The 24,749-nt window shown below is 53.9% G+C and overlaps 1 long non-coding RNA gene across 1 annotated transcript in view; it reads right to left on the reverse strand.

The window, feature by feature from the left end:
• Nucleotides 1-17,431: 17,431 nt before the first annotated feature.
• Nucleotides 17,432-24,749, reverse strand: part of LOC125616017 — an 11,862-nt gene continuing 4,544 nt past the window's right edge. The window contains exons 2-4 of the long non-coding RNA XR_007346610.1: nucleotides 19,305-19,374; nucleotides 18,356-18,501; nucleotides 17,432-17,595 (exon numbers count right to left, since the gene is read on the reverse strand). This is a non-coding gene — a long non-coding RNA (uncharacterized LOC125616017). The remainder of the gene's footprint in view (nucleotides 17,596-18,355; nucleotides 18,502-19,304; nucleotides 19,375-24,749) is intronic.

A 24,749-nucleotide genomic window follows, 5' to 3' on the forward strand; every position in this document is an offset into this window, starting at 1 on the left:
CTAAATTGTTCAGAAGGTTGTTTTCTTAGCGCCTGCTGGAATACTACAGGATTTTCTTTAGCATCATTGCCAGAGTTCCTGCCTTCATCCCAGTGCCGGTGAGGACGAGGATGGAAGAATTTCCAGTGTTGCTGAGAACCAGACGAGACTTCGGATCAAGCTAGCTGCCTGCAGAACTTACCTGGACTGTGATTTAAGCTAGCTGCCTGCAGAACTTACCTGGACTGTGATTTACCTGGACTGTGAGTTAATCTATTGAGACACTGCTTTACCTAGACTGAGACAACAAACTGTAATCTACAACAAATTGTAACTCGGTATCTTTGCTAACGGTGTCATTGCTGGTATAATTTTTCCAAGGGCTTCTTGCATGGAGCCATCAATTGGCTTGGTATTGTGGCATTTTGTATCCTCCCCTTCTGCTCGTAGCAGATTATTTATGGTGTTTGTGTAAAAACCACTATGGTCGTTATTTAAATTAAACAAAAGGGGGAAATGTTAGAGTCTGTAAACAAGTCAAGATGGCGCCTGGCATTTTGCAGAGGGAGTGGTTTGTGAAGTAATGCCAGGGAGCCATTAAGTGTGGAGATTCCTTATTGGTTGACTGCTGTATCTAGTTTATGTTAATTAAGATAAGCCGTGTGGAATGTATATATACCCCTCCTGTCCTACAATAAACGGCTCCCACTCCTGCTGTATCAATGTACACAAGTTGCTCGTCACCCCCCGGTTATTTTGCTGCAGCCTGACTGCGGCATGCCGCAGTCTGGCTGGACATAAATAACCAGGAGGTCACAAGGCACTTGTAGGTTCAAACAGGAACTACTTTATTGCCCGAACCCAACTGGAACTCTCTAGAACTCCACGGAAACTCCGCGAGAACCAACGGGAACTCCGCGAGAACTCAAAAGTAGCGGGCACCCGAGGTAGCAGGAGCCGCCTTATTGCCGGACAGCAGAGGTTTATATACACAACTGAATATACAGCTTGTTTCAATTTAGGATCATCCAGTTACAGCAATCAGTCATTATCTTAATAATTATACACAGCTTAACTTAATTATCATCATCTTAATGGCTCACTGGCGTTACTTCTCAACCACTCCTTCTGGCAAAATGCCAGGCGCCATCTTGACTTGGTTGTGGCTGTCAACAACATTCAACTAGGGCCATTTTGACCCACTTACCCTTCTACTTATGATTTTAGATCTCATGATGCTTGTTTGCAGATTTGAATCATGGCAACAGCCACTTATGATTAATGTCCTGATGTGCTTTACTTATGGCATAAAAGGTGTGCTCTAACCCCTGCAGGGGGTCGAGGAGTGCAGACGTGCCTCCCGGCCTGCCAACAGTGTGCCATCAGCTGCTGAATAAAGATGGCCCCACCTCATGCTTCTGGATCAACTTGGTGATCTATTGCACCCTCGCCTAACGTCTACAAGGTGATCATCACAGACCACAGGTCCAGGACATTACGACATGGCTGTTTCTGGGGCCTGATGTTCTGCCCACTCCAGCCTCCGCCCCAGCCTCGGCCCTGCTGGAGAGCTGGTGCATCTGCAGGAACAGAAATCTCCCACTCACCCCGCCCTCTGGCCTGCTGCGCCTCTGGGCCTGCTACGCCATGTCTCACTCGGTGCCTGGCATAGAGAGATACTCGTAGATGTTCGTTCCCTCTGTTCAGCCAAAATGATTGACAAGGTGCTGCTCCCAACCACCAGGAGCTCTGCCCTCAGCAGCCAGACCAGAGAGATGCCTTGCCCCACGTTATGGCCCGGATGTGAGCTGTCCCCAAAGCTCACATGAGACACGGTGCAAGGAAGTCCAGAGGTGGAAGGAGTGGGCCACGAGAGCCTCGTCCTAATCAGTGCCTCCATCCACTTGACCAGTGGTGACGGGGTGCAGGTGGGTGCCCCTGGAGGGGCAGGGTCCCTGGGGGCGTGCGTTCGGGGTTTACATCCTGTCCCTAGTGAGCAGAGCACTCTAGCGTTCTCTGTCTCCCTCTCCCTCTCCCTCTCCCCATCTGCCCTCTCCCCGTCCCCCTCCCCCTGTTTCCTTGTTGCCATGTCCTGAGCTGGTTTCCTCCTCCACACCCTTCCCCCTTGATGCTCTCCCTCACCTCAGGCCCAGAGTAACGGAGCCAGCCATCCGTGGACTGAGACTGTTATGGACCAGGCTCTGTGGGCAATGACCAAGCAGACCCCATTTTACCCTGAGGCTCCGTGTCACGTAGAAACGCTTCTCCCGTGGGAAAGCCCCGCCTCTGTGCCCGCCAACGGTCACCTAGCAGAGCACACTTGGCAACCAGAATAGCGATTCTTATACATGGTGAAATTCTTCCCTTTGCTCTCCATATTCGGGGGCAATGTACCCTGTCAGAGACCAGCGTCTTCTGCTGGCATGCTGCCATGCCAACCCGGAAAGCCCGTGGGAAACACCAGTGCGCCCAGCGCATCGTCTCGCTGACTGCCCGGTTCATCTTCTGCACCTCGCCTCTACAGGTCGATGCACTACATCAGCCCAGACTGGGTTTGCCTTTAAATACCCTAGAATGCTCCAGCTTGCTGCTGTTCCTTGCCGAGACGGTTATGGGTCCTGCGGGGAGCAGTTGCCGGCTGCCCCCTAAATAAAGACTCTTCAGTTTGTACAAAACTGGGAATCGGTGTGTTTTCTGAGCGACCTGCCCCAACAGAGACCTCCGAAACCATGAACCCCAAATAAACTGTTTTTCCTCCTCTGACTGTTCTTGTGTTTTGGTCACAGCAGTGAAAAGCTGGCTAAAGCGTCCCACCCGCTGTGCCTCGACAGGTTGCAGCTTGCCACTCTCCGGTCCTCCAGCCTCCTGGCCAGGACACTCTGCACTGGACACCCGAGCAGCCCATCTCCTTCCCCCCTCTGGCCTCACCTGGTGCCCTTCCCTTCTGCTCACGGGCACATTCCCAGACGTGGGGATCTGGACTGCGCTCCGCCTCGCCAGCCCTCTCCAGGGGAAGCACCGTGTGTGGAAGGGTGAGCCCTCACCCCACCAGGATCCGTCCCAGCCCACATCTGACTTCTGAGTAGGCTCTGGAGCGAGGAAACGAGGAAATGGGGTTCACTTTCCACCAAGGACACCCAGATCTTGTCTTCTCTGCGAAGACCCAGCAGCAGACCCTCATTTGAGGATGGACGAGGAGCATGCCGGTGCACGAGGGGCCACGTGTGCAGACAGCAGGCCCTCGCTGAACCGCAGGAAGGTGGGCTAAACACACCGAGCCCCAACTAAGACCTGCCAGCAAGTTCACCACCTGAGAGTGAATCAGCCTTCCTTTGCTTGTCAAAAGACCAGGGCGCGTCGCCTCACCTTCAGAATAGTCTCACCCTTAGAAGAGGGAGGGCAGTGTGGTCTACAAAACCGTCACGTCCACACAGCCTGTCTGACAGGTGTGGGTCCCTCACCCTGAGTCACCTCGGAGCTCCCCCCAGGATAAGTCCAGCAGACCCCGGCGGTGAGAGCCGACAGCCCAAATGCACTCAGTGAAGACAAAACCTTCCCTGCAGCGCGGGTCTCAGGCGGCGCTCTGCCAGCACCTTGGGTTCCTTCAGTAGCACAGCAGCCCTGGCACCCACGGTCAGAGCTGGCCTTCCCTGGTCTTCCCCATGACCTCGGCCACATCACCCATTCTTCTCAATGTCCACAAACGAGATGACCGACCTGTCTCCACCACTGCTTGGGGAGGGCAAGCAGTGGCTCCCTGGACCCCACCTGTGGGCACCAGAGCAGGTCTTGCAAGAGCCTGAGGCTCCACCATCCCCACAGCCAGCGGTGGGGACAGCCACTGAGGCCTCGGCCACCTGGAGGGAAGCAGGGGTACAGGTCACCAGGGCCCCCACCTGCCCTTGCTCCAGATCCAGCCTCAAGACTGGGATCCCTCGGCCATACATTCTGATGTGACTCACAGAGCCCAGAGGAGACGCACGGACAGGTCAGTATAGCAGAAGGACGCAGATCCCAGCCAGCGATGAGGACGTGCGGGAAGCCTTTGTGTCCTCGGGGCGTGACCCTCCGGTGCCTCGTGTACTGTCCGCTGGGTGAGCCTCCTGTCCAGAGCTTCCGTGGGCTTTGCTGCGGCACCCGCATGGCTGCACCTCCAGCTGACCCCGGCAGACACCCCGAGGCTGAGCGGGGCTGCGGTCTGGACTGTGTGGAAGGGTCCAGAGGTGGGTTTGGGAAGCGATGACCCTGAGGGCTCCGACCTCATCAGACCGCTTCGTAATTTAAATGAACAGTTTGAGAGGGGATGGGAACCAGGACAGGGGCCTCTTAGGAGGATTAGGTCACGGGGGCGTGCCCTGCAAAGGTGTATCGTATCCCCATCCTTCCTCTCCTTCTCTGCCTCCAGCTGCCGGGAGCTGAGTGGCCTCCTTCACCACACCCTTCCTGCTCCGTGATGTTCTGCCTCACCTCAGGCCTAGAGTGATAGAACCAGCCAACTGTGGGCTGAAGCAACGAGCCAAGACATTTTCTCCTCAAAGTTGCTTTTCTCAGGTGTTTTGTCATAGCGATGATGAGCTGACTAACACATGCTCCAGTCCGCAGCCTTCTAACTCCGCATTTGATCTTTCTGGGTGGTTGCTCCCAGCCCAAGTCACCTGTGAGCACAGCTATCCAAGGGGCCACCAAAGACACTCTATCACTGGGAAAGTTCCAAGGGCTTAGAAGTCACCTACCAGGAACCAAGACAAGGACCAGACCTCTCTATGGGGCTAAGGCCAAATTCTCTTTTACACAAAGCACAAGCATCTATTGTCCCACAGGATGAGTCCTCTCTCTGAGCACACTGCTAGGAAAAGACTGGGCAGGAACCCCCATCTGTGATCGCATCATCTGCCTGTGCCTGCGAAACTCACATGACATGTCGGTGACACCCTGAGAGGTGGGACCTTTCAGAGGTGCTAAGGGACATGAGCAGCTCCTCGTGAGGGGCTCAGTGCCAGGCCTCAGAGCCGCGTCAGCTGTCGAGGAAGAAGAGCCGTCAGGGGCGTGTCTGTCTCCCTCGGCCCGTCACCTGGGATGCCCTCTGCTGCGTCACCACCCAGCAAGCAGGCCCCTGCCTGATGGGGGAGTCCCAGCTGCAGAGCTTCCAGAAATGAATCTCCCTATGGACCATCGCACCTGCCTCCTGTCCCAGCCGCAGAAAGTGGGCGGAGTCAGCCAGAGTGTGAGCGGCGGGAACACAAAGGACTTATTTTTACCTTTTTCTTTTCTAGATTTTTCAGATGTCCTTTGGTGGATTTTTTAGGAGGAGGTGACACTTAAGAAGCCGCAGAGCCCCCTAAACTGAGTGTGTGCTGCTCAGTTTTGACTGATTGGTGCTCTTTCCCAGAGAAGGTAAGGGCGACGTGTCCTTCTTCAAGGAGGAGGAGAAATAAGGACAGGAATGTGTCCCCAGAGAAGGCCAGCCCAGCACCGTGACGCTGTGCATGCTGCTTGCTCCACAGGGCACACGGAATGCCACCAGTGTGACCCGAGACACCAACAGAACAGCGCATCTCATTAGCCCCTGTGGGTCCTGGCTGCACCACGACGATGCTGTTCTGGATGCAGGCTAACGGACGTACTGCTGCACTGTTTTCCCAATTTCCTTCCCTCGTGTGGCTGCTGCTACCTCTCTGCCCAGTGAGGCCCCTCTCTGGGCACAGCCCTCATGTCCCCTTGCCTGAGTTCAACCCCTCCAGACAGGGTCCCAAGCAGCGTCTGGTCAGCTCTTACCAGGAAGCCCGAGAGCAGGCCCTGTGGGAGCAGCCCCGGGACCTCACAGCCAGCAGCGTCCTGCCTGCCTGGCCACCTTTGGGCAAGGCCTGGGGACCTGAAGAGCCTGGCAGTCAGTGCCCCTGAGCGGTCATCCCTGAGCCAAGTCAGGAGAGAGGGGCGGGCCTAAGTCCCCCACAGCCCCCCACTGCCCACCACACACAGGCAACGCACAGCACCCACACAAGCGCCCCATCCACAGGGCCTCCCTGCACCCAGAGGACACGCCCTGGTTTACCAAGGCGGAGCCAGCTTGCTGCTTGGCAGAGATGCTGCCAGGGCAGACTGGGCTGGGCAAGGAGGGCCCCACGCCCTGGGGACCAGGCTCGTGTGACCTGGGGGCCCTCTTTAAGAGACAGAAAACACCATGGCCAGGGTCACTCCCAGCTCCTTAGCCCACCGGACAAGAGCTCGTTAGCCAGTCCCCCAGGCAAGAGCCAAGGGTGAGCTCACAAGCGCCCGTCCTGTGCTCAGGGGCACTGACTGCCAGGCTCATCGGGTCCCGTGGGAGGCTCTGCTGGAAAAGCAGATATCCACGCAGCCCCCAGGCGGCCACCTAAATGTAGCACCCTTCCTTCCACGCTGCGCCGGTCCACACCTGTCACAGCGAGGTCACGTTAGGATCCCAACCTCCTCGAGTCTCTGTCCTCCTCCCGGCTCGTGAGCTCAGAGCAGGGGGGCACTTTACCCTCTCCCGTCCATCCCTGGGCTCGGCCGCTGCTCCCTGTCCTCACCACTGGAACACAAACTGTTTGGATTTGTAAAGCCTCAGAAATAATCTAACCCTCGTTACAACAGGAAATCTGCTTTTAAATCATGGGCACGTTCCAGATCAAAAGACATTGATTCCCTCCCCCATCAGGGAGCACCTGTGCTCCTGAGTGTTTCCTGGCCACTCATCATTTGCCACTCTCTCTGGCCTGTGCCACGTTGCTCTACCGACCAGGGTCCAGCAGGGGCCACCGTGCAGTCCAGCCATTGCCCTTCTCAGAGTGCCGGTGTTCACATTGGAAAGGGCACACTGAGGACTTGGAGGTGACCTGCAGGGTCCCCATCACATGCTACAACCAAACTGACCTCGTTTTCCCTCGTCGCACCCAAGATAGACAAGAGCACAGGCTACTGTCCTCCACCAGTGTCACCTCCCTCACCCTCCCCAGCCTGAAGCCTTCATAGGCTCAACAAAGCATCAGGGGAAAGGTCACACCCCGGGGTGCTTCCAGCCTTCCAGAGGAACCAGGGGGTTCCAGTCCTAGTGGAGAACCAGCGTGGCCTCAGGGCTTCTGCCATCGGCCAACAGCCCAGAACTGAGTGTGAACATGGCCCATAAACTGGACATCTGAGAAGTCAAGCTTTGAACCAGGTCACTGCCCAGGAGACCAGCAGCCAACCGACCTGCCTCCTAAAGTCTCACTGTCCCACACCCAGACTCTCAGGCACAGTATCCTGGCTGGAGACGGCCACCATCATGAGCCCAAGGAAGCTCCAGCTCGCACCTTCCACTCCCAGGAGCCCCGGAGTCAGTCCACACGGCTGCTGTCCTCTGTGCCCTGACTCCCCAGTTCCCACAGGGAAGGGTCATGATTCTGCACGGCAGACTTCCAGTCTCAGGACTTTACATGATGCCTGCCTCTGCTGTCCTGGAGGGCGGCCTCCCAGTGCGTCTTAGGGCCACTGCTCTTGGTAAGTAAGTAGGTGTCCACCACACCCTCACAGGTATGAGTTTGCACCTACCTGCTTCATTAGTAGACTTCCCAAAGCAATGTCTTCATAAAGGATTCACTGGAAAAGTGCACTTACTCTCAATTATTTGGGAATAATTTTGGAAACTGGGCAATGGACACAAGGGGTCCAGAGGCAACATGTGGGTGGGGGGGGGGGTCAGCCTGCACAGGGTCAGGACAGAGTTCCCCATGCAAGGAAGAATGGAATAGTGGCATTCTAAGCACCCTGCAGAGATTGATATTTCAACGCAGATGTAGTGGCAGCAGAGTCAAGGGAGGGTCAGAAGTGACATGGAAGGAAATAAAGAGAACTGGGGGACACAATCTTGTGTCCTGGGGAGTGAAGATAGAGCCTGAGTTAAGGAGCACATGGGAGAGAAAGGCCCAGGGCCAAAGGATCTCTGCACAGGAGGCCTCCAGTCTCTGATATAAGAGTCTTAGATTTCCTGTTTTTATCAGCCTCATCCATATGAAAAGATACTTGACTATAATTGGTACAATAGGCGTAAGTGTGGAAAGCTTGTCTTTTTCTCAAAATTGGATTGTACTGAAAAGAAAACACCAAGAAAGGAGGCAGGGTGATTAAGAACCTTGAGCTAGTGGTGGAGCCAGTCGTGCCCTCAAGATTTCATGGTTGGTCCAAAGCAAAACAAGACAGGCTCATTGGGCAGGGAGAAAACAGCACCTGCTCCAGGACGAGAGGACCCGCGCTACCTACCGTGCACGTCTGCCTAACTTGGTGAAATCGTAGGTCCTCAGAGGCCCAGGCTGCCCCTTCCAGAGGGGCCACAGAAGAAGGGAGAACCAGGAATGGGACACCTGAGCGCTTGGCTTTGCCCAGAGGCACAGCCATCACTGCAGTCCACTGGCCAGAGTGGGGACTCACACAGACCCAGCTGGAACCTGGGCTTGAGTCTGTCACACTAGGTCCACTAAGATCCCAGAGTCATCCTCTGGCAGAATGCTCACAGTGAGTCCCCAGCTCATGGTGTCAAAGTGCCTAGAGTAGGAAAGGCTCATCCCAACTTCAGGGCGGTAAACCAAAATTAGTGCCATAGCCCAGGAAGGGTCCCCATCTCAGTGCCTCCACCAGAGGCTGGAAAACGCACAGCAGTTATGCTCCCATTAACTCACTCCTTGGAAAGTACACGCCAAATGGGTCACAGAGAATGACACTGTGTTGTTATTACAACTACAGTCAGGTTCTGATGCCAGATAGCTACTTACTAGGACAGGGCTTTTTTTTTTTTTTTTTTTGGTACCAGGGAGCCACATTTTTTATTTTGAGACAGGGTCTTGAGAAGCTGCTAGGGCCTCGCTAAGTTGCTGAGGCTGGCCTGAACTCTCCATCCTGCAGGTACGGCATCTTCCTAGAGAAGTTTTCATTAGCATGTATTAACTGTACACATGAAGGGGTTCCGTGAGACAGTACCTACTTACATACAGTGTGCACTGGTTAATTTAATCCCATGCCCAGTGTCACTATGGTGTCTCTACTGAGCAAATTAGCTGGTAGTCGCCAGCGACAGAGCTTAAGAACACATAAGAACAGACTGCAAAGCAAATGTTTCTGAGCTCACGTAGCCAAAGATGTCAACAGCATTTCACACACACGAGAACACTACTGTGATCTTCCAGGAAGAGAGTGGCAGATTGTGGGGACTGACTTACACATCTGTGGGACTTGCCAGGCAAAAGCCACTCCCCGACTTCCGGCAAACTAATTTACAGACTCTGGTCACACCTGCAGAACGCCTTCCCAGGGACATCCGGGTCCCTGCTGCACAGCGGGAGGTGTGGCGAGGAGGAAGAAGAAGCAGTGTCATCAGGGAGGCAGGTAGGGAAGCAACCAGCCAGAGGGTCGGGAGGAGGCGCAGACTTGGAGTCGGGCCCACAGCGGGCCGGGGGGCCACAGGGGCACACCTGGGAAAGAGCCACTGCGGGCAGGCCCGGTGCGAGGCCCGAGGCCCGAACACCCCTGGAAAGCCCAGGGAACGGCCAGGAGGCCACAGCAAGGCAGGGGAGAAGGAGGGGACAAGGTCCGTCCAGGAGGGGCAGCAGGGCAGGGCCGTGGGGCGCTGGGAGCAGAGCTACGCTGGCAGTGGACCAGGTGGACGGGAAGTCAGTAAGCGTGGAGGGCTTCAGGGAGGGCTGCAGCCTCCTGAGTCCAATCAACACTTTAGAGAATGTCTCTCCAGGGACGTTCATCGAAGTCCACACAGAACATGCACCAGAATGTTATGCATTTAATTATTAGAATAAAAATTAATATTACTTAGAATATTGTTACCTATTCTAAGTCTTCAAATATGTAAATAAAAGGATTCACACCACACAAAGCGTGTTGTATAACAACATGGGGTTAAGTCAGAAATCAGTCTCAAGCATACATCTGAAAGATCATCAAATATTTCAAACTAAACAGCATACCTCTAAACAATCCCAGGGCCCGGACAGAACCTGAAAGGGTTAACTAGCAAGTATTTGGACTGAGAGGAAGTAAAACAGTGTGTCCCCCCCAAGAACAGCCATGCTCACAGGGGATTTCATGGCTCCAATTCTCATGTTAGGACAGAAGAAAGGTTTCAAATGACCAACTTTAGTTTTCACCTTAAGAAATAAGAAAGAAGGGGCTGTGGCTGTGGCTCCGCAGGAGCACACTTGCCTGGCATGTGTGAGGCGCTGGTTCAATTCTCAGCACCACATATAAATAAATAAAAGGTCTATCAACAACTAAAAAAATAAAAGAAATAAGAAAGAAAAACAAAATAAATCTCCATTAAAAACAAAAGCAAAGTTAAAGATCAGAAGGAAATTCATGAAATTGGAAAAACAGAAAAAAAGTGACCAAAAGCTGATTCTTTGAGAAAATTAGTTAAATTAATAAATCCCCACCCAGGCCGATTAAGAAAAGGTCTGAGACGGGCATCACCATCTGCGCTGCACATGGAGAAGCCGAGGGAAGTGGCTGAGCAGTCGTGTACCAATGGATCTGCAGCCAAGGCAGGGTCCTCGCAAGACAAAGTTCCCTGGCGCCCTGAAGGTCGTCCACCTGGGTACTACACACCTAACTCACAACTCCACCTGCGGTTCAAAGTCCTCCTGTGAGCAAAGCCACAGCTCAGATGGCCTCAGGGCGAGTTCCGCCAGACATTGAAGGAAGAAACTACAATTCTGTGTGTGCTACTTCAGGGACCTGACCAGGACCTGACCTGCCTTTTGACTCTGTGAGGCCAGCATCACAAGACAGAGACGTCCTTGGAAAGGGAAATTACCGTCCAATGCCCTTCACAAACATGGCTGCAAGAGGTTCATGTGCAGCTATAGCAGAATTCCACAGACTGGGTGACTTATAAGGAGAAGGAATTGATTTCTCCTGGTTCCAGGGGGTCCAGGAGCCAGCATCTGGTGAGGGTCTTCTGGTTGGGTCCCCTAGGGGGAAGGAGTGCCATGTGCTCCATGGTGGACAGCAGAAAGATGGGCACACTCCCCCTACTGAGCCAGCTCCACAATAGCGCTAATTCATTAGGCAGAGTCCTCGGGCCTGACACCTCCCACTGAGCCCCACCTCCCTTCACCATGGCCTTAGGGACCAAGTTTCCCACACCCAGATTTCTAGGGGACACATCAAACCATATCAGGTTCCAACAGTGTGTAAAAAGAATGATGCAGTAAGACCAATGGACTGAGCCCCAGGAATGGAGGGCTGGTGAGCACTTGGAAATCAGCGTCGTTCACCCTGCAGCTTCCCATCTCCACTGACACAGAGATAGAACCCAACACTCCTTCTGATATTGGACACCTGGTAAACTAGAACAGGAAGGAGCATCCTCAGCCTGGAAAAGAGCCTCTGAACCCACAGCTCACAGTGTACCTCATGGCCCAAAAGTGGTCTCCCACTGAGAAGGAGGCCAAAGGCCCACTCTTGCCACTCCACCCCACTCTGACCTGGAGGCCCCTGAAGAGGAAGTAAGGACACCCCACTCAGAAGGCGCAGCCTCTGTGTGCACAGGCACGTGCTGACCCTGGCAGAGCAGCACAGCGGGGCGCAGAGCTAACATCTGCAATCCCAGCTGCCCGGGAGACTGAGGCAGATCCAGGGTGTGTGGCCAGGCTGGGCAACACAGCGAGGCCTTTCTCAAAAAATAAAAAAGAAAATCTAGTAAAATCTACTTATGCACACAACACAGTAGCTGCTAGAATGAATAAGTGAAGTGAGCAAGTTTGCAAGTTCAGGAGCACTAAATGATATCAGTTGCATTTCTATTAGCAATAAAAAATGAGAAACTTGAAAAATAACATAATTTCCAATAGTATCAAAGATATAAGCCACTTATGGTTAAATAGGCATTGAAGATAAGTACACCAAAGGCCATAAAACATTGCTGACACAAATTAAAGAGAACCTTGATGAACAGAGGCTCACGCTGGGTCACAGGTCAGAAGACTTGGCATGGTTGAGACGTCAGCTCTCTCCAAATCGATGCACAGTGCAATTGATTCAGTGCAAACTCAATCAAGAGATCTCAGCAGGACTGTCGTCAGCATTGACAAGTTGATTCTAAACTTCATGGGAGAACACAAAAACCTCGAGGAACCAAGCACTTTGAAAAACAGCCACAAAGACATGACCTGACTTCAAGATTATCAAAAAGCCACTGTGTGTGGGACTGTGTCAAGATAATAAGTACGGAAACAAGAGGCAGAAGAGTGTGCAGAAACAGACCAGCTCTGTGTGTTGCCCAGGTTTCAACACAGGGGCAAAGCAACTGCGTGAACAAGGGTTAAGCTCTCCACGGAACACCTGGACACCTGCAGGAAAGGCCTGGTCCACCCACCCATGGTAAGGGTGGGCACAGACCCAAGCACCAAACTATAAAGTATCTAGGAGCATCCTTGTGACTTTGGATTAGAAAAGAAAGATAGCGAGAGAGATAAGTGTGATCCATAAAATTGAAAATTGATGTATTAGATTTCATCCAAATTTTGAACTTCTCTTTGTAAGATATCGCTCAAAGAAAAACTGCATACTCACTGGGAGAAAATATTTGCAAATCACATCTCTGAAAAAAAATGACTTGTACTGGAATATATACAGAATTCTCAAAACTCAATAAGAAAACAACCCAATAAAACAGTGGACAAAAGATTCCAACAGACACGTCACTAACAAAGATAAACAAACTTTGTACAAACAATATACCCAACACTGTTGGTAGTTAGGGAACTGCAAATTAACCCGCATTAGATGACTGGGGTGTGGTGCACACCTGGCTGATGTGGAACACATCTATGGTGCCAGGGCTTGGCCAGGATGTGGAGCACCTGACTCTCAGACACTACTGATGGGAACAGAGAATGAGAAACAGGTTGTCAGTTTCTTAAAAAGTTAAATATGCACCTACCATATGGCCCAGCTAACCCATTCCTGGGAATCTACCCCAAAGAAATGAGACCAGATGTCCACACACAAAGATGACCACAGATGGTCACAGCAGCTTTGTTCTGAGAGCCCAAAGCTGGAAACAGCCCCTGGTAGTCGCCTGGTGGATGAAATGAACAAACTCTGGTGTACTCACCTACAGAAACCCACAGTCCAGAGGAGCAAACCATTGATAAACACGTCGAGGGGTGGGTTTCCAAATCCTTGCACTGAGCGAAAAAAATCCCACAGGAACAGCCGGGTGCTGACAGCCACAGGCGCGATCCACATGGCACCTTTAGTAACACAAACCAGCTGCTAGACCACTGGTTTGCAGCTGCCCACCTGGGAAAGGCTTTTTCCAAAGCCTCGGTAGAGCAAGAGGAACCCAGCAGGCAGCAGGCAGCAGGCAGCAGGCAGCCGCCCACAGGCCTGCACTACTCCTGGGCCCAGCCTCACCCGGCTATGCCCACTGCTCTGTGCCGTCTTTCACTCTTAGAGAGGATGGGATGGTAATTCACCTCCTTTGAAGCCAGCCCGCCTCTTCTGCTATCTTCCATAATGCTGTCCAGAGGGTCTCTGGATCATCTTCAAACTCCCCGCCTACCACTTGGTCCACTACACTCAATAGCACAGTGAGTGGGAAAGGCCCTGGGGAGTGGGCAGCTCCCTCTACCTCCGCACACCTTGCACAGAAGGGGGTGCACAATGTGGAATCCTGGGGTCCTGACGGGTCAGTGAGTACCAGGCCAGTGGGTAGGTCATGCTGCCATGCCCTAGGCAGCAGAAGCTGTTGCTCCCCGTGTGACTCCTGGAAGTCCCCTGACAGGTGGGTGCCCGCCTCCCTGCCTGCCTGAACTCTGCAGGCCATTCACACCTGCCACCTTCCCCGAGTTCTGTCCTTGGGAGTGGAGCCCCTGGCCCAGGGGGCTATGAAGTCAAGTCCTCCTGGCCCAGATGGCCCACCGCCCATGGCCCACGGCACAGGAGTCCAGACGGCTCCCTCTCTGGAAGCGGGCAGCAGTTCCACTTCAGCCTGGGCCCCGGGTGGGGCTGCCACTCTGTGAGGCAGCTAGCCCTCCGTGCTCCTGGCACCCCAGGGTCCTTCTCCCTCCCGAGCCCAAGGTAGCAGGTGGCTCTGCCTAAGGATAAAAATGCCCCTTAGACCTGGAAGTCATGGCTGCTTCCTCCCTCTGCGTCCGCTAAGTCCCTGGGAATAGGGTGTGGACACAAAGCAGGCCTGCCTCACAAATGACTCACACAATAGCCACCAAGGAAAGCGGAAGCCAACGGTCAGCTCCGTGGTCCATCAATTTAAATACAGTCGAATATTCTCTAACTGTATCTTCTTGTGCTCCCTGCTCCGTGAGGTGTCCCTGGGTTTGTCCCTGTGGAACTACACGGACCCTCCATACCTTCCCCAGCATCGTACTCATCCCAGGGAGGCGGTGAGAGAGACTTCAGGCCCCATCACAGCGCCCAGGGGACTTTAATGTGAAGCTACAGCTCTACAGAATTCATCTGAATCCTGCTGCTTCAAAGATGGCACCTGAAGGATACAGCTTTCTAGACCACTGTATCGATCAGAATTCTCCAGAAAAACAGAGCTAAGAAGCATTTAAAAAAAAAAATCAGTGCTGGGGATTGACCCAGGACCTTGCATATTCCAGGAAAGTACTTCCTGCCCATTGGGGCATAGTTTTTTTTATATATATATATATATATATATATATATATATATATATATATATATATATTAAAGACAATGTTGTACCTGCCTATGATCCCTGCAAGAGAGAGGCAGAGACAGGAGGATCATGAATTTGAGGCCATCTTCCATAATGCTGTCCAGAAGGGTCTCCACCCTTCTGGAGGGGGGAGACCCCATCACAAAAAAAATGAAGAGAGCCATTCCTTGTAACAAGTCTCTTTATGTTTAGGAAACCACACACAAAGAAGAGACTGCACATAAGAACTGGCTCAGGAGCCATGGAGGCACAGTCACAGGATCTGCCATGACAAGATGGGGGCCAAGGAGAGTTGGTGATGTAAACTCCAGTTCATGTCCAGAGGCCAGCAACCCAGGGAGCCTGGTCAAGTTCTAGTCCTGGGCCAAGTGCAGAGGCAGGAGGCAACCTCTGTCCCAGCTGTGTTGGTCAGCTCCTAGTCACTGTGACCAGAATACCTGGAAGAACAACTGAGAGGAGGAAAGTCTCTTCTGGCCCAGGCCTTCAGAAGTTCAGTGCACGGTTGGCCCTCCATTGCTCTGGGGCAAGGTGAGGCAGCACATCATGGAGGAGGAGGGCTGCTCCACTCACAGGGGCCAGGAAGCAGAGAGAGAAGGGGAAGGGCCACAGGGAAGATGTCCCCTCACACACACACCTGGGACCCATCTCTTCAGCCACATCCCCCCTGCCTGCAATTCTACCCAGTCAGTCCATTCACACCCTGAGGTCACTGCTCTCGTGATCCAATCGTTCTATCTTGGAGTAGTCCTGCGTTCACAGGAGCTTTGTGTAAACCGTAACAGGCCTATCCAGACCAAGTCAGGCAAAGAGAGGGAATCCTTATCAGCTGTTGGCTGTAGTCAGGCGTTCGGCTGATCGGGCAAGACCCACCCACCTCAGGCAGGGCATCTGCTCTGCTCAATTTGTCTATCTGAATGTCCATCTCTTTTGGAAAGCCCTCACAGGCACACCAGAATACTATTTACCAAATATTGGCAGCCCAGACAAGTGGACACATGACAATGACCATCACTCTCTGCTCCTTTGCAATGTCCAGGCCCCAAGGAGAGCTTGGACGGTTTGACATCGGGAACTCTCAGTGACTTGTGCTTCTCGAGGCACAAGTCACCGAGAGCCCCCCGATGTCAGTGCCTAGGGTCCTCCTCCATGGTCCAGCTGGGACCATACGGTCCTCAGGAGCCTCTGGCCAGTGCCTGAGTGCGGCAGGGTGCTGGGGCAGCCCTGTTTCACCCGTGTGGGACCCCCTACCGTGTACGATCTCTGCTCCAGAGCCCCCTGGGCTCAGCAGGGACCCGGAGACCTGGCTCAGCCTGACATTCCCCCTGCCCAGCCCAGCTTCCTCCCGTTTCTGCTCACACAGGGGTCAGCTCCTATCAGAGTGGGGCCTGACCCTCAAAACCCTGCTTTCCTCCTCCTCTGCCCAGACGTGTGCTCCAGAGAGCCCCAGCCCTTCAGCCCAGTGCCGTTTCCTGGGGAGCCATCCCTGGTTCCCTGCTCACCGTGACAAATAGGAGTGGGATCAGCACATCAGACCCCTCCCTCTGCTCCGAGTCCAGTGCCACCCCCAGGTGGAGAGAGGGGGTCTCTCCCCCAGCGCCCCGGTGCCTCCGGGACCATGAGCAGCCTCAGGAGCTCCAGGGTTGGAATCCTGAACCCCTCCTTACTCCTGGTGGTAGCCACACCCAGTCTGGCAGCTGCGCTACCTCAGGAAACACGACAGGGCTCTTATCAGAGGACCCCAGATCTGGCTCTGGGGCTGCAGGACTTGCCACACGGGTGGCTGAATGTTCTCCGTGTCACCTGATGGTGAGGGTGCAGTGCTGCCCACCATCCCTAGCAGGTCCCCAGGCCCACCAGCCTCCAATGGACAAGATTCTGAACTGCGTGCGTTCACGTAGCCTCCCTCCTCTGCAGCGCCTTCCAGGACCCCAGAGAGCCTGCTGGCTGCAGAGCCTCCCTGGGCAGCAGCACACGGGGAGGAGTCTGCTCAGGCCACCCGTCTGCAGACCACAGCTGGGCTGGGCCTGAGAGACGGGCACTGACCTGCTTCTGCCCGGGGCCACTGCAGGGTCCCTGGCAGGACAGTTCCTGGGCCCTCCTCTGCCCAGCTCCACGATAACCTTCCTGTCCTTCTTCCTGTCCCACACCCTCAACACATCCAACCCCCAAAAGTCCTAGAGGAGGGGCCAGTGGGCTTTCTGGGACCCTAAAATGGGAGCCCTTCCCTACACTCACCACCACCAGAACAGAGGGATTTCCCCGATGGTGGATACCATTCCATGGTCCCCCCACAGGAAGTCAACGCTGGCAGACCAGGTCGGAGCCTGGTGGGAGTCACAGCCAGGAGGGAGGGACTTCCCGGGATTCTGTGCGCTGGTCTGGTGCACAGGATGAGTCGCACTGTTTACTGCACATCTTATTGAAGCCACCACCACTCTGGAGATGCACGCTCCCAGGGGACAAGCCGCTCCTGTTCAGGAGCTACCCAGGAGGCTCCTTCTTGTCCCTGGCAGGGATGTCCGGCTGTGACGGCTGGCCCTGCCCAATCCCCCCAGGCCTCAGCACCTCACAGTGCGGGACACCGACTGGGAGGCTGCGTGGTAGCCTTGGAAAGGGAGCCTCGGCCACCCCGTTGGCCTACACATTCGTGATGAGCAGTGAATTCAAGAGTGAGCCTTCCGTGTTCTCCACCCCTCCTGAGATGAGCCACAGCAGGCCTAAGGCCACGCACAATAAGACACAACTTCAAAAAATACCTTTATTCTTTCCCACGGGGATGGCTCCACACACACCCCAGGAGAGGTCACCCGCTGCGCGTCCCAAGCACCACTTTCTGCCACTTTCCTTCCTCTCTGTGCACGTCAGTCAACTACTTCGGCTTCTTCAGCTTCTGAGAGTGTCATTGTCCCTGGATGGAAAAAAGAAACAGTTCTGTGCCTCAGAATGTCTGGCCGCCCCAGAGGCTTGCCAGGGGTATAGAGCACATCTCCTCAGCAGCCACTGGGTAATTCTTTACTCAAATGCCCACCAGCAGGTGGCCTGCGCTGCCCACTGGGCAGAAGCCTCTGCCTATGGCCGGGGAAGGGTCTGCATCCCTGGACGAGGTGGGCATGTGTCCTGCAGAGCAGCCACAGGCCCAGCGTGGTGCTGGGCAGGGCAGGCGGGAGGTCTCGGTCAAGTCACGTGGGGCAACTGGGGGAGAAGACTGCACACCTCACTCCACAGGAGGCCATGATTTGGGACACCCCTTCTCTAAAGTGCCAGGCTGCCAACCTGTGGAAACGGACACGCAGCCACACAGGCCTCCTGAGAGTCAGCAACAGGCACGTGGCTGCCTCCCGGAAACCTGGGCTGGTGGTGGCCACAGTCCGCACCAAGGGCGGCCACTTGGCACTGCAGTGCCCCTGGGCACCCTGGACCCTGCAGGTATGCCGGGTCCTGCCCAGCGCCTCACTCTGCCACGGCCACCTGCAGTGCTGGCGGCCAGAGCGAGGGGCGCAGAGGAGGACAGTGCCCGCTGTAGAGGCCACTCCAGCCCGAGTGGCCGACGCAACGCTGCCCCACTCATAACCGTGGGGCGCTGAGGCATCCCCAGAGTGGCCCGGGAGGCGGGCTGGGGGTGTGGGGTGCGGGCTGCGGGGTGCGGGGTGCCCCCGCTGGGCGCCTACCTTCCCCCTCCTGGGACTCGTTCTCCCCGCTCTTCCGGGAGGTCTCGCTTTTCGAGGCCTTCGTGGCTGTCTCCCCACCTTGGCCATCGTCACCACCAGCCGTGCCCTCCTCGGAGCTCCTCATTCTCCTGACCTCTTGGACAATTCTGATGGGAAGAGTTTGGTCACAGCCAGAGGAGGGAGGGATGGAAGCGGCCCCTCCTCACACGGCGCCCGGTGGAGCACGGGGGACCGCGGCGAGGCCTGGCCGCGGCCAGTGTTTTGGCTGTAATGTGTGCTTCAACAGAAGGCTTGAGCGCGGCCTCCAGACTCCCAAAGACAAGCCGGCAGGGAGGAGGCGGACGTCAGGCAGCGGGCACTGTCAGGTCCTCTGCGCCACAGGCCCGCAGCTCCACTCGCCTGTGAGAGCCTCTGCTGCCGCTCTGCTGGACCAGGCAGCCAGCCTCCCAGGGCTGGTGCGGGCGTCCCAGAGGGCTGTGGCAGCAGGGGCGGGGCCCCGGGAGAGTGCTCAGTGCCAGCTCTGCCCGCCCACAGAGCACAGCAGCCCTGCACTCCCTCCACAGAGATGGGAGGAGGGACTCACACACACACGTCCCACAGACAGGAGGCACGCCATGGGACAGACACTGGGTCCAGGGGGTTCAGTGCATGCACCAGCCCCGGAGACAACAGGGGCCCAGTCTATCCCCACTGACCCCCTGGTGCAAACCACAGGACCTCCCTGGTGGGAGGATAAGGGTCCCAGAGGGGGACAGTCCTGGCTGCAGAGGCTGGGAGGGAACACACGGGAGGTGGAGTACCTGGAGTCCTAGGTGCCCTCTAGGTGCTGGATGTCACCTGTGTCAACAGGAGCTCTAGAGGACACCAGGGGAGTGGGTGGGAGAGGGAGCCAGCCCGAGAGGCACCCCAGACATCCTGTCCATCCCCATGAAAGACACACAAGACTCACTTGTAAATAACGGCAGCGATGAAGGCGACAGCAATGATCACAATCAAGGTAGAGAATACCTGCACATACGCTGTAAAACAAGCGCAGGTGAGCGTGCGGCCTGGGGCCACCGTGGCCACCACAGGGAGTGTGGGCAGAGCATCCGGGCCCAGCTGGCGAACAGCCAGTCCTGGGCAGAACGCTCAGGCCCAAGTTACTTAAGAAACAGTCCTTGATACAGCATCCGGATCCAGTGGGTTCAAAAGGAGCCCAGCAGAGCATCCCAGCAAGGGTTAAAGACCGGAAAGGTGGCCCACAGCCCAGAGCGGCCACAGGCCTCAGGACTGTGCTCCCCTGCTGCTCCCATCAGCCCTCTGCTCCAGGGGTCAGGCCTGAGGCAGACTGAAGGCTTTGCCCGCTGGGTGCCTGTAGCCCTGACACCCACAGGATGCCCCCTGCAGTCATGTCCTACAAGCAGGTAGGACTCCCCGTGCTTCAGACCTGCTACCTTCTCTTCATCAGGGTGAAGTGAGGGTTCTTGAAAGATTACTGCAGATGAAGTTCTTAGCATGGTGGGTGGCAGGCGGCTGTGCATAGCAATCTCCATTGTTATTATTCTCATTACCATTCATTCTCTAATTGCTTTTTCCCTCTCTCAAGGGAAAGAAATTGGCTCACTCACAAATGCCTAACTCAAGTGACAGATTTGCTCCAACCCCTCACCAGTTACTCTGAGTTGTTTCTGAGTGTCCCTGACAGGAGTAAATAAGGCCAACAGATGTGACTTCCCTGGAAGGTGCATTAGTTTCCAAGGCTGCCCTGAGAAAGTACAGCTCACAAGTCTTAAAACAACAGGAGCGTACTGTGGCCCTGCCCAGGAGGCCCCCCCACTGAGGCGTAGGCCTGGCAGGGCCGCCTTCTCTCAAGGGCCCAGGGACGCCTGTCCTTGCTTCTTCAGGGCTCTGTGAGGTTGCCGGTCGTCTTTGGCATTCCTATTTTGTAGCTGCACCACACCTGTCTCTTCCTAGGACGCCAGTCATGTTGGATTAGAGGCCTGCTCCAGGGTGACCTCATCTCAACTAATCGCATCCACAAAGATCCTCTTTCCAAATAAGATCACAGTCACAGGTCCCAGGAATTTGGATCTCAACGTAGGCTTTGTGTGGACACACTCGGTCCACAGAAGGTGAGCCACAGTGGCAGAAAAGCTGCCTCCCCGGCAGGTGATCTGAATTCCAGCGGCTCCACAACCCCTTGACAGCTTCACAGAAATGGATGAGGCCCCAGGGAGCCTTTAGGTGGGGACTGAAGTCAGAAAGCTGAAGGGGGTTAAAACCAACCTACTAGGGATGGCAGCCCAGAGCCTTGATCCCCCTCATGTGGGCGTGACCTCAGTCAGCAATGGGTAGGTATACAGCAGGTGCTCAATGACTGAGAGGTCATCAGGGAGAGGGTGAGGAGAGAATGAGACTTGGAGTCATGTGGTTGTTGGCTAACAGGATCCAACGCTGGGCAGTGGACAATTAGGAGGCTATCTGTGCAGACTCAGCCCCGTCAGTCGGTTTATCCCTTTAAATAAAGGCCTTTCTCGGGAATTTGCCTGTGGATCTCCAGCTACTCAATCAGCTTGGCCTCCAGTGCGCTCATCTCCCAGTCTTCACACCCCAGAGAAATGTCCTCCCCTGACCAAGGCTGTCCTCTGACTCCAGGAGCCCTGTGGAGGGGAGCTTCGGAAGCTGGCCAGGAAGATCCCGCAGCATCCGCCCTGCTTCCTTAAAGCCTGGAGAAAGACAGGGGTCAGGCCATGAGCACTCAAGTGGCCTTCATGACCAGGAAAAGGGGATCGCTGTGACACTCTGACACCCGGACCACCACCAGCAGAGCCAGTCTTCCTGGAAATAACCTCCACCCCCATCAAGCAGCAAGGCATACAGCCTGGGGGCATCCTGAGGCAGTCTCCCTACAAACCAAGTGCGGGTTCACCAGACACCAGGTGCTGTGACGGATCTCTCAGAAGTAATAGCCACTGAAGAACAATCATTCTCTTGAAGGAATATCTCGGGAACTTTCCCCAAATACAGTTAAACAAGAGTTTTGAAATCATCTCAGCAAGTCCAACACCTGCAGTCAAGGTCCTGAAGTCAAACACTTAGGAGAAATGTCACATTAAATAATGGGCCCCACATCAAGACTGAAGAATGAAGGAAGCCTTTCTCTTTGAATCCCCAGTTCTTTCTGAGAGATCTAATGCTAATTCCCCCAAGTTCGTATTTTTAATAATACAGATTATGCCATAGCACAATGTGCACTTCAAACCAGCCAATTTAAGAAGTTGGTGAAAGGTTTTCATAACATGGAATTATGTGCACAAAGAACTCATAATACCCTGTCACTGAATACTACAACTTACCCAGCACAAAGGTTCAGTCGCCGTCTTGAATGAGAAAGGTGTCAAAGAAATGAAAAATAATTTGAGGGCACAGTGAGAAACCAAGTGCAGGGCCCACTGCCCAGACTCTTCCCACAGATGGCCCACCCTCCACTGGAGAGACAGCAGAGCTGAGTGAAAGCACGGCCCACACGACCTTTATTACAAGTGGAAGGGTGGAAGGAGGCTAGGACCTGCTCCCCTGCAAAAATGATGCACCCACTTGCAAAAGAGGGGCCCTCTTGAGCACAAATTCCTGAGAGCCTAAGCTGTTTTCTGAGTTCGTTAAGGACACCAGCAACTAGGTGCAGCAGAAGACACAGTTCACCTTTCCACAGAGTGATAGCTACCCGGTGATCTTTCTGATTCAAGCCATGTGGGACACAACATTCACAAAATGATCAACATCTGCATGAAACGCAGATGAAGAAACAGGCTGAGACAGATTAAAGAGCAGCGGCAGCTCGGATTGTGCGTCCCTGCTGGCGGGGACCTGCCTCACACGGGCATTCTATCACACTAGGGGCTCCCTGCTTCATCAGGATGTCAGGGAATGGGATAATCAGTTGTCAAAGGTACGAGCTGCTCTGTGACTCAACCTGGGAACCGAACATCTTCCGTATCTTTATTCGGAGAAGGGTTGGGGCTAAAAGAACAAACCTGATACCTCTAGGGTGTCCCTGTTTTTACTTTGAGAGCTCCAAGTGGTGAATCTCAGAAAACCTAAGCTGCATAAGCATCCAGGACTCTGGAATCCTACAGGAAGCACAGAAAATGGTGGAAGGAGGCAGCTAGATTCCACCCACCTGCTGCTCCTCACATGTTGAGGCGGGAACATCAGACCAACAAGGCCACAAACTACAAAAGATGACAAGTGAAATGCAGCTGATTATCCAGAACCCCACTGGAGCCACAGACCCAGCCTCAGGAGCGCCTGCCACATGCTCCAGAGAACATATATTGGGAGGCCAGGACTCAGGAAGGTCCCCCCATTGGCTAGAGCTGGAGAACACCATGCTAAGTGAAATAAGCCAGACCCAGAAAATCAAGGGTGGACTGTCTTCTCTCATATCTGGAAGTTAGGGTAAAATAAGTGAGGAAGGGGGGGGGCAGACAGCATAAATATATAGGGAAGATCAGTGGTGTAGAGGAGGAGATGGAGAGGGCGGGAGGAGGACTGGAAGGGGGTGCTAGGGACTGAAATGAAGTAGATCAAATTCTATGAATGTATGATTTTATCAAAACGAACCCAACTATTATGTACGACTATAATGCCCTCATAAAAGAAAAAAGGAAAAGGTCTCCCACGTACGCCCCTGGCTAAAGGTGGAGGCCCTGAGTCAAGGCAGGTGGAGAAGGATGGTTCCTCCAGGAAGTAGAGCTACACCTGGGCCTCGCCCTCAGAGGTTCAGCCGGGCCAGCTAACTTTCAGGATGGGATCCACATTGCTGGCAGAGCAAGGAACACCACCAGTCCTTCCTCCACAGCAGCCAGGAGAAGACTGGCACACACTTTTGCAGAAGCCTGGACATTAGCCACAAGCTTGCAGAAACCTGTTTGCTACAAATGAACAGCTGAATCGCTAAAAGAACAGCAAGCTTTGAGCATTTAAACTTGCCTTGTTCCCGCCTCTCCTGCCCACTCTCTAGTATCATGGTGGCCTTGAAAATCAACTGTACAGCAGCCACTGGAGGGCAGAGCAGGGTCAGGGCCCTCCAAAGTCCCGCTGCCAGAGGACAGCCTTCACTGGATCTGTCTGACGCGGCCCTGGAGGATCCAGCCTGAAAGGCAGCCTGCCTTATCTGACTTGACCCGCAGCTCCGTTAGTGAGAGCATTCACTGAAAACTGTCCGAGGCAACTTTTTGAATCCAGGGGCACTGATGGTCGGTTGTGCTGGGCTGAAGCCGTGACCGGCAGTGGGACAACAACAGGCCAACCACAGCCCGGGAGAGGAATCCGGGGAGTGTGGACTCCATAGGGAGCTGCAGAAAGCCCTGACTACCATCCTGGGGACCTCGAGGGTCACCAACGTGATCAGAAGGCCTGAGAAGGCCCTGAGCACCAACAGTGGCTGACCTGGAGGCCGTAGGTCAGCAGGAAGTGGCTGGAAACTGGCTGGCCGGACACCCACTTGTAGCCCTTGGCAAAAACGGTAAGGCTATGTTTCCAGACAACCAGGAACTTTCTGTCCAGTCATTAGCTGACCACTAGCCAACCAAGCAGAGCCTTCAGTATCCGCACACCACAAAGGATACAGATTTTGCAGAAGTTGTAAAAACAAAAAAATCAAATAATCACTACAATAAAAGCAGCAATAACAATAAGCCTGAGGAGGGAGGAGAGCCTGATTTTCAGAATTGTTGTGTAATATTACTTTAAATATCCAGTTGTCAACAACAACAGAAACCATGGAACACGCAAAGAAATAGTAAGGTATGCTCATACACATGAGAAATGCCATCTATGGTACCTGAGGAAACCGAGGCATTGGGCTTACTAGATGAATACTTTAAGCCCACTATTTAAAATATACTCAATATTCTCAAAGAACTCAAAAAATCATCTCTAAAGGACTAAAGTATGAGTATAATATTTCATTAAATACGGAATATCAATAAAGAGATTAAAATGATTAAGGATCAACTAGCCAGGCACAGTGGCACATGCCTGTAATCCTAGCAACTCAGGAGGCTAAGGCAGGAAGATCACAAGTTTAAGTTCAGCCTCGGCAACTTATCAAGGTCCTAAGCAACTTAGCAAGACTCTGTCTCAAAATAAAAAATGAGGGTCTGGGGATATATCTCAGTGGCAGAGCACCTGCCTAGCATGTGTGAGACACTGAGGCCCTGGGTTCAATCCTCAGCACCCACATAAAAATAAGAAAATAAATACAATAAAAAGCCATCAACAACTACAACTAAAACTATTTTAAAAATAAAAAAAAATAAAAAGGGCTGAGGCTTTAGCTCATGGGTAAATTGCCCCTGAATTCAATAATCAATACAGAACAAAAGAAAGAAAAGGAAGGGAGGAAGGG

Source organism: Marmota marmota, unplaced genomic scaffold (assembly GCF_001458135.2).
Source record: "Marmota marmota marmota unplaced genomic scaffold, marMar, whole genome shotgun sequence".
NCBI lineage: Eukaryota > Metazoa > Chordata > Mammalia > Rodentia > Sciuridae > Marmota > Marmota marmota.